Genomic DNA, 16,040 nt, shown 5'->3' with positions numbered 1-16,040 from the left:
GCTTTAGCCTCCCAAAGTGCTGGGATTACAGGTGTGAGCCACCACGTCTGGCTTGCTAATGCATGTTTTAAACTTGTGTATTTTTATTTACAATGCAACTTTAAAGAAATTGGAGCTGTTTTCTGACATGTTTTTAAAACATTTGTTAAAGGTTTCCTAGTACTACAGAGCAGATCTAACATATATAAGAGCTAGAGAACTGAGATGGAGTTGTTATATGTGAAATCGCTTAGAAAAGAAAATCAAATGCGAATAGTTTAGCAGGATGACCAAGCCAGATGTAGACTCCTTGGCCTATGGCAAAGTTCTATGCCAATGATTTTATTTGGAGTCTGGGAACTGATAGCTTGATATAAAATCACCTGCTGTCAATTAAATATACAACTCTATCTTTTTAATAAATAGAATGAACCTTTCTTGTTTGTTTATTCAATAATTGTAACTTACTATGTCAGATACTAAATTAACATCCTTAAGGAGGTCACAATCTAGGAGGAACATGGGCAAACAGTTCCTTATTTTATGGCATACACTAACTCTGAAAGTTCAGCAATGATGTTTTAAAATGTTATTTTTTATGAAGTAAAGGAAAAGCAATTTTAGGTAATCTTTGGCTTTTATAAACTGAAATGTCATTGACAACCGGAATTAGAGTAAAACTATCCCCAAACTGGAGGAATCCCCTCCCCATCCACATCATATAGCATCACTCTCAGGACCCCCTCTTACTGCAAAACTCAGCCTCTCCTCAAACAGTTCTGGTGATGGGCAGCATTTATTCTACAAAAGTGTTTTTTCCCCCCTCCAATGGCTCTTTTAAAGAAAAAAATACTTTCTTTTGGTCTATATTGTGAAAATACCCAAAACATTTGATAGAAATTGAGCTCTGTCAACAGTGTTATTTATACTAAGATCAGGACAATTTCTTGACATCACATTGTTTTATTACTAAGTTTGGCCTTTGTTTTACAAATGTAATGTTCATATTTGAATTTTCAGATTGGTTAAATGTTAATGAAAAGCAATCCAGTTGTTAATTTTTAGTAGTGCCTTTTCTCTGTATGCCTTTATTTTATTTTATATTAATAATTCATGTTTACCCATCAAAATGAAGATTTTTCCAAAACAAAACAAAAAGAATGGTTTCCTAGTGACAAATGTTATATATGAGAAAAGTTAGAGGTGTGTAACTGGGTTTTATGAATTAAAAAAATGGGCAAAAATCATCCTGATTACCTGTAATTAATATTGATATAGTGTCTAGACTATTTTTAAGTAAACAGACTTTTTTAATGTAATTTAATTACTAATTACAGTGATTTTAAACACCTGAGCTTCCTTTTCACGATCTGTAAAACTCTTTAGAAAATAAAAATTGGCCGGGAGCAGTGACTTATGCCTGTAATCCCAGCACTTTGGGAGGCCGAGGCTGTCAGATCACCTGAGATCAGGAGTTCAAACCAGCCTAGCTAACATGGTGAAACCTCATCTCTGCTAAAAATACAAAAATTAGCCAGGTGTGGTGGGACATGCCTGTAATACTGGCTACTTAGGAGGCTGAGGTAGGAGAATTGCTTGAACCCAAGAGGTGGAGGTTGCAGTGAGCCGAGATCATGCCATTGCACTCCAGCCTGGGCAACAAGAGCAAAACTTAAGTCTTAAAAAAAAAAAAAAAGAAAGAAAAATTAATGCATGCATGATGTTGAAATGGGTGAGATCTAGATATTACTTACTTTTATGAATCTCAGCTACACCAAATTCTTTTAGAATATAAGTTATATAAGCAGCACTGCCGGTTTTGAGAGTATAATTTTAATAATAGAATATTTTCAAATGAATATTTAAAAACATATACATTTTTAAGTTCAACGTGCAGATAATTTGGTCAAATTAAATGATAAATCTCTGTAAGGTGGGGCAATGGATACTGTCTTAGCTTGTTTTCTGTTGTTTGTAACAGAGTACCTGAAACTGGGTAATTTTTAAAGAGAAATAATTTATTTCTTAAAGTTGTGGAGGCTGAGAAGACCAAAGTTAAGGGGCTGCTTCTGGTGACAGTCCTGAGCCTGTGCAGGGCATTCCATGAGGAGACATGGTAGCCCAGGTCTCTCTTTCTCTTCTTATAAAGCCAGCAGGTGCACTCCTATGATAACCCATTAATTCATGAATTTATGAATGGATTAATCCATTCCTAAGGCTGCAGCCCTGATGACCCAATCACCTCTTAAAGGCACCGTGTCTCAGTACGCCATACTGGGGATAAAATTTCAACTCTTAAAGGCACCGTGTCTCAGTACGCCATACTGGGGATTAAATTTCAATTCTTAAAGGCACCATGTCTCAGTACGCCATACTGGGGATTAAATTTCAACATGAGTTTTGGAGGGGAGAAATATTCAAACCATAGCAAATACTATGTTCCTGAATATTCAAGAGATGGCACTATGCTGATTTTTTTTCTGTAGTCAGTGTGCAAACATTAAGCATCCAAGAGCAAAATCTTGATCACTCTATTAAAAATGAAATTATAAAACATATTGGCTGTTTTTGATATGATTATTATAAAATTTTAGAAGACTACAGTAATTAAACAGCAATGTTAAAATAGTGCTTAAAGCCAAAGGCAAAGATAATATTTGGAACAGCTTCAATAATGAAATATAGTACATTAAAAATACAGATATTTCTAGTTTTGCCACTCTTGCCAATAGATTAAAGAATCTTATGTTTGATCGAATTGAATTGATTACTATCATGTGTGTTAATTTTACAGTTGTGGAAGGGTGCTTTTAACTTTCATATTTTACATTTAACCCAGACGACTTTATATTTTCATTCACTGAAAAGAGGAGGACCAAATAAGTGTCGTCACTGCTGTAGAGTATAGCTTTCTTTTCTTAATTGTAGCTCCTGATATGCTGAAAAGTTGTCACATACTTAGATTCCTCCTGGACCCAAATCCTATTTGGGACTCTATTTTTCCATCCGGTGATCTCTCAAGACTTCGAATCTGTCCCCAGATTTCGTTTATATTATCAAAGCTATATATATATATATGTGTGTGATGTTTTCATATGGTCTTATTCTGCAGCATAGTTAAAAGAGATGATTAAATTAAAGCCACAGACTTGTTTTCTTTTGGCTAAAATATTTCACCTTTGTTAAATAAGCATTTTTTTTCCTTTTGTGTTTTTTAGGAGGCCGAGGGAAGAAAAGGATAATTTAAATGAAATTTAGTTTCTATAAAGAAAACGATTAAAAACAAGGTAAGATTTTATCTTAGATATTTTATCCAGGATAAAGGCAGAGATTCAACCAAGTTTTTAATTATAATTAGGTATAGGAAATTAAAGTTTAAAGTATGCTTACAATATGTCCAATTGAGTATTCTGTTTCAAAAAGGAAATTTTATTGAGTTGTTTATCTTTTGGGGGCAGTTGTTTACTTATTTTCCTTTTAAAATAAGCAATTAATCTAATAACTTTATAGCATTTTAAATAATCATAAAATGTATGTGATAAAGTGTTATATGTTCTGTATATTTTTATCTATTAACTATGGATTGTTTCTAAAACCATGCCTTGAATAATAAAGGATCCCATAGTGTATGTGCATTTTAAACATAATATGCTTTGTTTTTGAAGAGACAGCAATCTAAATTTTTTCAATCTGCTCTTGTGTTTAAATGCAAATAAGTACATTCAGTTTTCTGTTGGTGCTGTATTTGATACTACCAACTTTTTATTTACTAATGTAGGACATATAAGGCACACCCTATAAAAACATCCTGCAAACTACTCTATGGTTAGTGTATGGCTAATATATTACCAGATATTGTGGACTTTGTACATATTCCTCACGTAAGTTATTCGGATAATTGTTTATATTAGAAAAATGTTATTTATCTAAACTCATTACATCATTTTAAATAAAATGGTTCATGAGAAAGAGCTGGATATAGTTGTTAGAATGTTAGAATCAGGGGTAGCCTTACCAAAAGGCATGTTTCAGACTGACAAAAGTCATGTGCTTGAGTGTAGTGGAGGCTAAGAGAGCCCATGCTCCTGCATCCAGGTCAACTGTCAACTACCATATTATTTGGTGATCAGAAAGCAATGCTTTAAGCAGTTTACTAATAATTAATATCCAAATAAGGTAGTTTGCCACTTGGAGTTTTAATGTGTTTTATGAAATCAATTGCATATTGAGGTTAATGTGTAACACATACTAATATTTTCCATTTAATAAAACAGGAAATAGACAACCGGTTAGCTTTTTCATGCTGAGTTTTGCTGATATTCAGTGGAAGACACCTGAAATCTATTTTGAAAGGCTGATATGGTGGAAGGAACATAGGCTTTGGTATCCACAATCCTTGGGTCAAATTCTGCCACTGCTATATTTATTTATACTTGGAGAAGTTTCTTAAGTGTTTGAGCTTCAGGTATTTTTCTATGTAGAATTAGAATAATATTCCTCTTTTACAGTTGTTTTGAAGATTCATAAAAATACACATACAACATTCTAGTGCCTTAGAGATACTAATCGTATTAGTGAAGCCTATTATGAATACTAATAATCTATAATAATTAACTATGTAAGACAATAATAATAGCAAATTTTCTATATTGTCTTACAATCATTGGAACACTTTCAAATACAACGTATATAATCTTCCCAAAAACTCAGAGAAGGATCTTATTATTGTTGGCATCTCCTATATACAATTCAGGAAGATAATGCTCAGGGAGATTAATTGACATGACTAGTAAATGATGAAGTAAAAATGTGAGCCTAATTGTCTAATATTAGAATTTCTGCTCTTTATACAAAAAATATCCACTTTTCATTAATAGTTTTTAATTTCACATTCTCAATGACAGACATATCTATTTGGCCTGAAATTTTTAGTTTAGATTGATGAATAAATTCCTAGAAACCAGGTATTAATTTAGTGTTTCCTATAAATCAATTATAGGCCAGGTGTGGTGGCTTATGCCTTTAGTCTCAGCACTTTGGGATGCTGAGGCAGGCCTATTGCCTGAGCTCAGGAGTTTGAGACCAACCTGGGAAACATGGCGAAATCCCGTCTCTACAAAAAATACCAAAATTATCTGGATGTGGCAGCACAGGCCTGTAGTCCCAGCTACTCGGGAGGCTGAGGAGAGAGGATCATTTGAGCCCTGAAGTTTGAGGCTGCAGTGAGGTGAGATTGTGCCACTGCACTCCAGCATGGGCGACAGTGACACCCTGCCTCAAAAAAAAAAAAAAAAAACAACAATAATGTATGGAGTTAGCACCAAACAATTTCTTGTAATTGCACAGTGATTTATAGTTTCCTGAGTGCTTTTTACTTGCTTTAATTAGTTGAGGCACCAGTGGGAGCAGGATAGATGGCTATACACCTGTGTTACACATTATAAACTTTAAGTCCAAAGAGGTTGTGTTTTGCTAAAGATGATGAGATTAATAAACGGTGGACTTTTGTGTCTCCAATGTTGTTTTTGACTATGGATTTTATATATCAGGTTTTACCCAAGTGAACTAAATTCTATTTCATTCAGCACTTGTAGGAAAAGTTTTATGTTTAAAAGTGGATATTCTCGGAAATGCAAAATGAGCAAGACAAATTCCTTGCTTTTATAGATTTTAAACCTGGGAGTAGGGGAGACAAAAATGTATTTAAATGGCAAATGTTATAATAATTAGAAGCATAAGTGCAATGACATGTATAAGAAAGCAAAACCGAACAAATCTGGATTTGTATATTTGGTCAATTAAACTCGTCAAAGGTGTTAATAGTTTATGTGGAAGAAAACTGGAAGTGACCATAGTTGTCTTATAATCTAAAGCCATGCGAAACTGCATTTTTGTTCTTAAAAGAATTATGGACTATAATGAGTTCTCAACAACGCGCTAACATTTATTATAAGAAAAATAATTAAGGAAGACAATGTTGCTTTATATTGATGCTTAATGTAAATGCATATGTGTTCATTAAGTTTAGAAAGTGAAAAACTTATTTCCATGTCTTAATTCATTCCACTTATGTTTAGGTGGGAATTAGATTTAATGAGTTATAATCATCTTTAACATTTGATGTATATATCTTCATCTGGGACACTTAGCTCCAGGATACTTCAAGTAGCACATTAAGAAGAAAAATTCTTCCCTTGATTTCACCTGGGAATGAAAAAATTCTTGAAAAAATTGAGTATATGTAGTTCAGAGTTAGAGTCGTTTTCCATTTCTTGTGATTAATTCAGGAAATGAACAGTCTGGGCTTTCCATTGTACATTCATTTTAGAATGGGTAGTTTTTTGTTTTACATTTAAAGGTGCTGCTTTCAGATGAATGTTAGGCAATTCTATCTTTAAGCATAATATAAACCGTTAGCTAAATGTGGTCATTTTAATTCAGCTAATTATGTTCTCCATGTCATATTTTATAGGTAAAGTAGAACTTTCTGTTTTAAAGAAATCAGAACTGACATTGTTGATGAAATTAAACAATTGGATGTGCTACTAGCCTTTTGTCTTTAGATAATGCTCACATTATATTTCATAAATATCTTTTAAAATATTTATATTTTGTCTAGAAAACAAAAGAAAAAAATGAAAAATTAACTATTTTTCCACCACCCATTATGTGTACTTTGCCTTTAATAAAAGCTTTATACATAAATAAAATAGTATAATATCTTTAATGGTTTCGTAACTTGATTTTTAAAGGTAATAGTAGATCATCAATATTTTTCAATATTATTAAATATTCATTTATAACACAGTTTAATGGTGAAATTTAATAAATACACTGTGAAATGAATTATACAATTTATCTAAATACTTATTGTTGAACATCGACACCCCTTTCTCTTTTTCTTCCCTTCCCTTCTCTTCACTGCCCTCCCCTGCCCTGCCTTTTCTTCTTTACTCTTTCTCCTTCCTTTTCTCCCCTCGTTCCTTTCTTCTTTCCCACTTTTTAATGTTTCCTCCATTGTTAAAATGTGACAATTAAAAAAAAAATCTATGAAGCATGTCATTTATTATTCATTTAGAATAATTTCATAGAAGTAGTACTGATAAATTAAAAAATATGTACATTTATGAGGGTGTTTTAAAGTATTGTACTTTTCTCCATAAAAGATTGTACCAATTCACATTTGTATATTTATGGTGTACAATTCAAAAAAATTTTTGTAGTCATATCTACCAATAATTTTTTTCTTTTATATTGTAGGGAATTGTCTTACTTAGTGAATTTGGGGCAAAATATTTTAGACTGGGCAATTTATAAACAATCAAAATTTTTACTCACAGTTCTAGAGGCTGGGAAGGTCCAAATCAAGAAGCCAGAAGATTCTGTGTCTTGTGAAGTCCCATTTCTCATAGATGGTGTCTTCTATGTTTTTTCACATAGTGGAAGGGGCAAACAATCTCCTTTGAGTTTCTTTTTTTTTTTCTCTTTTTTTTTCTTGAGATCTCGCTCTGTCACCCAGGCTGGAGTACAGTGGCGCAGTCTTGGCTCACTGCAGGCTCTGCCTCCCGGGTTCACCCCCTTCTCCTGCCTCAGCATCCCGAGTAGCTGGGACTACAGGCACGCACCACCACGCCCGGCTAATTTTTTGTATTTTTAGTAGAGACGGGGTTTCACCGTGTTAGCCAGGATGGTCTCAATCTCCTGACCTCGTGATCCGCCTGCCTTGGCCTCCCAAAGTGCTGGGATTACAGGCGTCAGCCACCGCGCCCAGCCTGAGTTTCTTTTTACAAGGGTATAATCCCATTCGTTAAGGTTCTGCCTTCATGACCTAGTCACCTACTAAAGGCCCTGCTCTTATTATTGTTGCACTGGAGATTAGCTTTCTACATACGAATTTGAGGAGGATGCAAATATTCAGACCATAGCAGTGAGAAAAAATAGCATCTTTTCCTTACTCATTGCAAGTTTCATGGCTGATACCCCTATAAGGAAACACAGAGCAGAAAGAGAAAAGTGTAACAAATTTATTTAATATAAGTTTTATGAGACACAGAAATCTTCAGAAAGACCCAAAGCCACAGGGAAGTTATTATTAATTTTTTGAGACGGAGTCTCACTCTTGTCGCCCAACCTGGAGGGTACAGTGGCACGATCTCGGCCCACTGCAACCTCCGCCTCCTGGATTCAAGCGTTTCTCCTGCCCAGCCTCCTGAGTAGCTGGGGTTATAGGCGCCCACGACCACGTCCCACTAATTTTTGTATTTATTGTAGAGAAGGGGTTTCACCGTGTTGGCCAGGCTGGTCTCCAACTCCTAACCTCTGGTGGTCCGCCTGCCTTGGCCTCCCAAAGTGCTGGGATTACAGGCATGAATCTCTGTGCCTGGCCGAAAATCCAATGTTTTGAACAGTTGTGCAGAAGAATGATTGGAGAGCAAAAGGGTATGATTTAATGGTAATAAACTGTGGAGGAACTAAGCAAGACCTCTTTGTTCAGATTCTTCTTGGCCTTTCTATAAGCCATTCCATCCTTCTGGGTATAGGGGATGACTTCTCTAGAATGAGGATCTTATTACTACTTTCAGGTCAGATAACTCTTTTATGGCCAATTCTCAGAGGAAAAGTGTGAGAGATCATAGTGTGACCTTCCTGTTTCCACTGTTTTCTCAATTTCCGAGGTGCTGTATTTGGGGGTTGTGTTTTCCACCACCCCATCGATATTATTTGCTTTTGGTATATGCTTAGAGAGAAGCCTTATCCTCCGTGTGTGTGCGCGCGCCTGTGTTTCTTCTGGTACTGTCTATAATGGTTAGAATTCATACATACAGATATAAATGTTGGTATAAAACCGTAAGTTTTCTTTTAATATCACGCAAATTTAAGGTGCTGGGTGATTACATTCAGTTTAGATGTCAGGAAAAGGGATCTCTGTGAACTCAGCCCTACCCTGAAAATGCTCATTATTCTATTCCCTGTCATGGGCCATGATGGGAAGTGGAATGATTTGCCACCTAAATGAGTTTACTATCTACTCTTGTTTTATCCTTATATGAATAAAGATCCTGGATATCTGGGAGACTGATGCTGAATTTTTTCACATCTTTAGCAAGTATATGTAGCAGTTCTGTTCTTTTGTCTTAGATTTTCAGAGTATTAATCTTTCCCATTTGAATATTTAATATCATTAGAAAAATAGCTAACTTTTTTTTTCTTTCGCTTGCTTCCTTTCCTTGTGAAAAAAATTTCGACCTGTTTCTTAAATAGAAAAGAATGCATTCTCTTGGTTTAAAAAAAAAAATAAACAACGTTGGAAAATATTGATCTGGCTTTCAAATCTTGCAGTTGTCTTTCTTAATAGACAACTTATAGAATTGTGTATTATTTCAGGAATTACTTTACATTAAAGAGAGCTGTGAAGCTCAGTTTTTAAGAATATGTGTTCTTGAAATGCAAAGAGCCAGACATTGGATAATTTTAATAATTTTAAAATTCTTTTTTTTTTAAAGAGACAGAGTCTTGCTTTGTCACTCAGTCTGGAGTACAGTGGCACAATCATAGCTCACTGCAGCCTCAAACTCCCGGGCTCAAGCAATCCTCTCGCCTCAGCCTTCTGTGTAGCTAGGACTACAGGTACACACAGTCATGCCTCACCAATTTCTTTTTAATGTTTTCTAGGGATGGGGTCTCACAATGAAATGTTCAGGCTTGTCTTAATATCCTTGCTTCAAGCAAACCTCTCGCCTTGGCCTTCCAAGGTGCTGGCATTGCAGGCATGAGCCACCATGCCCACCTACATTTTTATAGAAATATATTTTTATTATAAGACAACATGTAATTGCTATACAAAAACAACATTCAAAGCTGTGTATTTTTATATTTGTTAGAATATTAATAATGATTAAAACATGTTACAAATTATATACTCTGTTTTGGCCTTTTTACTCTAATAACAAAAACTCGAGTTTTTAAATCATTGACCTACATGAAATAGTTGACCTACATGCAACAAAAACCTTGTTATTGACTTAAAAACACAGAACTTTATTTTTAAACTACTATGAATATTATATAGCACTGTGAACATAAAAATTTAGCTGCTTTTTAGTCATTTCATCTCATGAAATACCTTTGGAAAAACTTTTTTAATATCTCAAGGGTCTGTTGCACTTCTGATGTGTTTGATTAATATCATAAATGTCTATGTTAATATTTGAGGTGTCTTTTTAAACTCTGGGGGTTATTTTCTTGAATTCTTTTTTGCAATGGAAAGTTTTTAATATAGTAGACTCCTTTAAGAGGTACATCTGTATTACGATTTCAGTAAATATGCAACTGATTTTTCTTGTTTGTTAATCTGCTCATGGAGAAATATTTTCATCCAGTTACTACCGTTCCTAGCTGATTTTTAACATCATGAAGTAGTCGTCTGGAGGAGCCTGCACTACTAGAACTGTTTTTTGTGTTCTTCTTTAAATGTATCTTTGTCAGGAGGATCCCAAACACCCTGAAGTTTGATGACTTGCTAGGCGGACTCACCAGACCCAGCATATAGTCATCCTCATGTTATGAGCTATTACAGTGAAAAGAAAGAGTGTATGGGGAAACCAGGCACAAACTTCCAGAGCCTTCTGGTGGAGTCAAACAGGAAACACTTAATTCCTCCAGCAATGATTTGCAACATCAAATGTGAAATGTTAACCAGTGAAACTTCTTAGATGCTCTGCACCCAAGATTTTTCCTAGGGGGTGGTCAGGAAGGTACCCTCTGCCTGGCATGTACCAAAATTCCAGACTCTCAGAAGAGAAGCAAGTATTCAACATAAACTATCTTGTTTATGCAATCAGTTTAGGCACATTGAGCCCACTCTTACCAGTTCTAAGAATAGTGAGAACACTTCTGATATCCAAGTTTCCAGATGCCAGTCAAGGGCCAAAGTTGTAAGCAGGCTTTTCAAAGGATATAATTAGGCCTTCTGGGTACTCTTTCCTGCAGTGTCTTAATTTCCACTGTGCTTGTTTCCTCTAACACAGTGGTTCCCAACCTTTTTGGGACCAGAGACTAGTTTTGTGGAAGACAGTTTTTCCACAGGCTGGGTATGGGGGGATAGTTTTAGGATGATTCAAGTGAATTACTATTATTGTTACATTCTTATAATGAAATAATTTTACAACTCACCATGATGTAGAATCAGTGGGAGCCCTGAGCTTGTTTTTCTGCAACTAGACGGTCCCATCTAGGGGTGATGGGAGGCAGTGACAGATTATCAGGCACTAGATTCTCATAAGGAGCACACAACCTAGATCCCTCGCATGTGCAGTTCACAGTAGGGTTTGCACTGCCCTGAAAATCTAATGCTGCTGCTGATCTGACAGGAGGGGAAGTTCAGGCTGTAATGCCAGCAATGCAGAGGGGCTGTACATACAGTTGATGCTTTTCTTGCTTACCTGCTGCTCATCTCCTGCTGTGTGGCTTGTTCCTAACAGGCCATGGACTGATACTGTTCCGTTGCCTGAGGGTTGGGGATCTCTGCTAGAACACAATTTCATCAGTTCTATCAAACATTTTTCCAACATGTACCTTCCAAATTCCTAAAAATGTGTGACTTTTGGAGACTATGCTGAAATAAGCAACTACTTCCCCTCCACTTGCTGCAGTTCTGTATACATGAAAATATGACATCAACCAGTGCCTTTCAAATCTGATCCATTAGAATTGGCTCCCTGGGACATTCACTTCAGAATGATTGTTACATAAAGCTTGGGTTCATGTAACCCAAGGGAAAGATTAATGACTTTTATCTTGGATTTGAAAGGGGCTATGACAGACCATTTGCTTGTTATCCCTGGAAAAGGTGCTAAATCAGATATCAGGAGACCCTGTGTATTTCATGGTGAGCAGGTCTATGCAAACTTAATCCCAAAGAGGAAACTGAGAGGCCAAAGAAAAAGGCTGACAAATCCAGTTTCTCAAACAATTAATAGGGACTTACAAACAGAAGCCATGCCTTGGTGTTGGCAAGACAAGATGGTGGATCCCTGCACCATTGCCAGCCCCTACCCCCACCATACCATTGTGAAAGATTATATGTGCTTCAGAAGGAATTTGCAAGACAATTGAAGTAATTTGCTTAAGGGCAGGATTTATGGTAAGTACTGTTCTTAACAGTAGATAAAGTAGAAATTTTAGAGGCATTCCTGAAACTGGGGTTAATCAGAAGTCAGCATGGCAGATTATCATGCAAGATGGAGTTGCTTTAGCTTCCACGCTGTGCCTTAGACAGCTTGGGCTGCTGTAACAAAATACTATAGACTGGGTGACCTATCAGCAACAGAAATTTATTTCTCACAGTTCCGGAAGCTGGAAGTCTGAAATTAGGGTGCCAGCATGTTATCTTCTGGTGAGGGCTCTCTTCTTTGTTTTATCCTTGTTGTATGATGGAAAGAAGGCAGGAGGGTCCCTTTTATAAGGGTGCTAATTCCATTTATGTGGGCTCCACCCTCCCAAAGGCCCTACCTACTAATACTGTCACATTGAGGATTAAGCTTTCAAGGAATGAATTTTGAGGAGGACACAACATTCAGTCCATTGCACTACCTTGTACACGGAATTAGCTCCAAGTCTACCACTGACACGTTGTGTCTTTGAGCAAATCATTTTTACCTTTCCAAAATTGAGTTTTCTTTTTTCTTAAATCTTAAATAGGAAGATGTACTATATAATTTCAGAAATAATTTTTAATTTTCTAGTTATTAGAATTTTAAGTTTTAGATAGATGTTTTCTGATCTGTGTGGATCAATGAGGTTCTTTTTAAATTACTTTTTGTCTCTAGCCTTTAATAGTGATACATTATAGATGAGATGTACAGACTGTTACTGCCCTTAAGGTACTTGTGTTTTAGTTTTTCCTGCTTTTACAATTTTCACATCCAAATATAAAGTTGTATCTTACATTAAAAATCCAAAAGGAGAAATTAAGTCATGGACTGAAAAGCTTTAATGACAATAGGTACAAAAGGTGACAGGGCAAGTACTTAATCCCCATTGAACAGACTAGGACTTGATAATTTAGAGAAAATAAGTAACTTGTAAATGTCTGCACAGCTAATGCAAAGTAGAGCCTAAAAAGAGTGTTGTTGTTCTAATCACTCAACAGAAAGTTCTTTGAGGGCAGATACTGACTTTTCCTTCATGCTTTATCTTCAGTGACTGGAATACAGGAGTAGCTCAATAGATTTTAGATGGATAATAGTTTTATAAACTTGCAAACCTTTTTGAGAGCTTAGCTATGAAAAATTCTTTATTTTAATATTCTAGTGTATTTTGATTTATGGTTTTTGTAATTACCTTTAGTGTTTCCAATTCACCTGGGACCTGGCTTTGGCTGTTAGAAACTTTATTTCTTCTCTCTAGAACTTTACTATGTGCCTTTTTTCTAGCAATTTATGCCCTCTTACTCTCCGTATTGAAGGTTATCTGGTAAACTGTGATTTTTTATTTGACATCTTAGTCTGCTTTCAGGTGCCGTTCTGGTCTAGAACACAGAAAAATCTCTCTTTGTCCCTGTGCAACCATTGCTGAGATAAAAGCTCTCAAACAGCACCGTTTCAAAGAAATCCTGTAATAGACTAAGATAAAGCAATTTACCATTGTTAAGGAAACAACTTTTAAGTAACACTTGTTAAAGCACAGGAGGCTTAATTCAGGACAATCGTGATAGGTATAGGAACCACTATAGCAGGGTCTTGTGGGGAAGAGAGATTAGGCTTAACTTTGAATATAGAATGGGCAAGTGGTAAATTTATAACCCAAGAGCATGGTGATCAGTATGGATGGAAAATTACTAAGAGGAAATATGGAAGTAAGGGGGATTCTTTTTTCTTTTTTCTGGGAAAGAGTCTCGCTCTGTTGCCAGGCTGGAGTGCAGTGGTGCGATTTTGGCTCACTGCAACCTCCAACTCCCTGGTTCAAGCGATTCTCCTGCCTCAGCCTCCCGAGTAGTTAGGATTACAGGCACATGCCACCATACCCAGCTAATTTTTTTGTATTTTTAATAGAGACAGGGTTTCACCATATGGGCCAGGATGGTCTCAATCTCCTGACCTCGAGATCTGCTCTCCTTGGCCTCCCAAAGTGCTGGGATTACAGGCATGAGCTGCTGGGCAGGGCCACAGGATTCTTACTTAACTCAGGCCAGGGTGATCAGACATCACCTAAGGAGTGACGAAGGATGAGGAACCTGATCAAATAGAGAGGATAATCAGATATTGAGGGTAGAGGATTCTTACTAAACTGACTTAGTGAAGTTGTTTGCTGCAACTGGGTTTAGAAGGAAGAGCAGAGATGGGCCTAACAGAAGAATCAGAAGCCTGACTAGAGAGATGCCAAGCAAAGAATCTTTGAGACCATTTTCAGTGAAGATCAGTGGCCACACTGGTGGAAAATATATTCAATTACTTTTACAAATCAAAGAGAATTATGATACTGTCACATTATTTTAAAAAATGCTTTCTATATATCCTGTGCTGACATTTTCTCTTTAATAAGTTAGACTTAAAGTATAGCTCTTCAAGTGCATTTTGGAAATTTTATTTTTGTACAAAAGTTCTTTGTCAATTCTGGAAAATTCTTCAATAATCCTATTTTCAAAATATTTTTCTAGAACTATGTGAAAAAATCACATAACTAAATTTTTAATATTAAAAGCACCAACTAAATTATTTTAAAAAGATGCATTTAAGTGAATACAGAAATATTATTTCATACTTAAAATATTGTGCATTGACAGCAGGATTCTATCATTTCAAATTATATCTTTGTAATTTCAGTACCATATTTAACTAATTACATTTATAATTTACTTAACTCAACTCTTAGGCATCATAGGAAGAAGGCATTTTAAAGCACCAAGTAATTTGGAGTTTTATGATTAAACCTATTCATACAAGTTTGATGCTTTGAGATTGTGAAAGAAAATGTTAATTAGTTTGTAATTTAAAATACCAGTAGCCTTAAAGGTGTGCTGTTGATATGGTAATATTTTTGGATCACTAGAAGAGATTTTTGAAGCACTAATTTAAAACAGAGGAGATAGAAAAAGAATAATATGTGAAAAATAGAAAAAATTTTTTGTGGAGCTATAGAAATGACAAAGTGGTAGAGTGAGATATACAGACTATGGTAGAACTGACATTTTAAATTTATGTTTATATCCGTGTGCTTTAATTTTGTTAATTTTGAATCGGTCATATACTGGCATTCTTTTAGCATAGTTGTCTGTGAGCAGGACCACAATATTGCACCTTGCTGGACTCCATTCTTATTGTAGTCTATGTAAATAATGTCTACTGGAACTATGCAGGGAGAAGCAATTATGGCAGGAACATGCGATTTTACTTGGCATCACAAGATTGTGATATTCTATCATGAGACCTTCTGTAAAAGTTGATGTATTTGTAAACATTGTGTTTAGTAATAATAATATGGAAGTTGTTTTATTGTGCTCACTATAAAGATTCACCATTTGACCTTTCTGAAACTAGTTGGGAATTAAAAGTAACTCTTCAAAGTATTTATCTTCAGATCTAGCTAAATTTCACACATGAACACAAAGTTACATTTCTGGATAACTCAGTAATAAATACTTTAAGATGTAACGACAATTTAGTTTTTTTGTGACATAGCAGTTTTCAAAGCAGATTTAAGTAGTCATTTAAGCAATATATTGTTTTGGCTGAAATGATTTTGTTAATTTTCTTCATTTTCCACTCAATTTTTCACATGAAAGAGTGTCAGAAAATTAAGATTTTTTCTTTTATTTGAAGATAGTTTCTTGTTTATAAATGCTTAACCTACAATAATTTTATGATGCTGCCAATTAAATGTGTCTTTAGCACATTTATTATTTCTTCTCCAGATATTTATAAGTATATGGTATATACCTTTTGGTGATATCAAAAATATTTTAAAAGAAACATTTCAAGCCGGGCGCGGTGGCTCAAGCCTGTAATCCCAGCACTTTGGGAGGCCGAGACGGGTGGATCACAAGGTCAGGAGATCGAGACCAT

At 35.4% G+C, this 16,040-nt stretch overlaps 1 long non-coding RNA gene across 1 annotated transcript in view; it reads left to right on the top strand.

The window, feature by feature from the left end:
* LOC105513290 overlaps positions 1-16,040 on the top strand; it is a 217,528-nt gene that overhangs the window by 17,602 nt on the left and 183,886 nt on the right. The window contains exon 2 of the long non-coding RNA XR_001001985.1: positions 3,198-3,266. This is a non-coding gene — a long non-coding RNA (uncharacterized LOC105513290). The remainder of the gene's footprint in view (positions 1-3,197; positions 3,267-16,040) is intronic.

Source organism: Colobus angolensis, unplaced genomic scaffold (assembly GCF_000951035.1).
Source record: "Colobus angolensis palliatus isolate OR3802 unplaced genomic scaffold, Cang.pa_1.0 Scaffold228, whole genome shotgun sequence".
NCBI classification, from domain to species: Eukaryota; Metazoa; Chordata; class Mammalia; order Primates; family Cercopithecidae; genus Colobus; species Colobus angolensis.
Note: the sequence above shows the minus strand (reverse complement) of the source record. Positions and strands in the feature narration are given on the sequence as shown.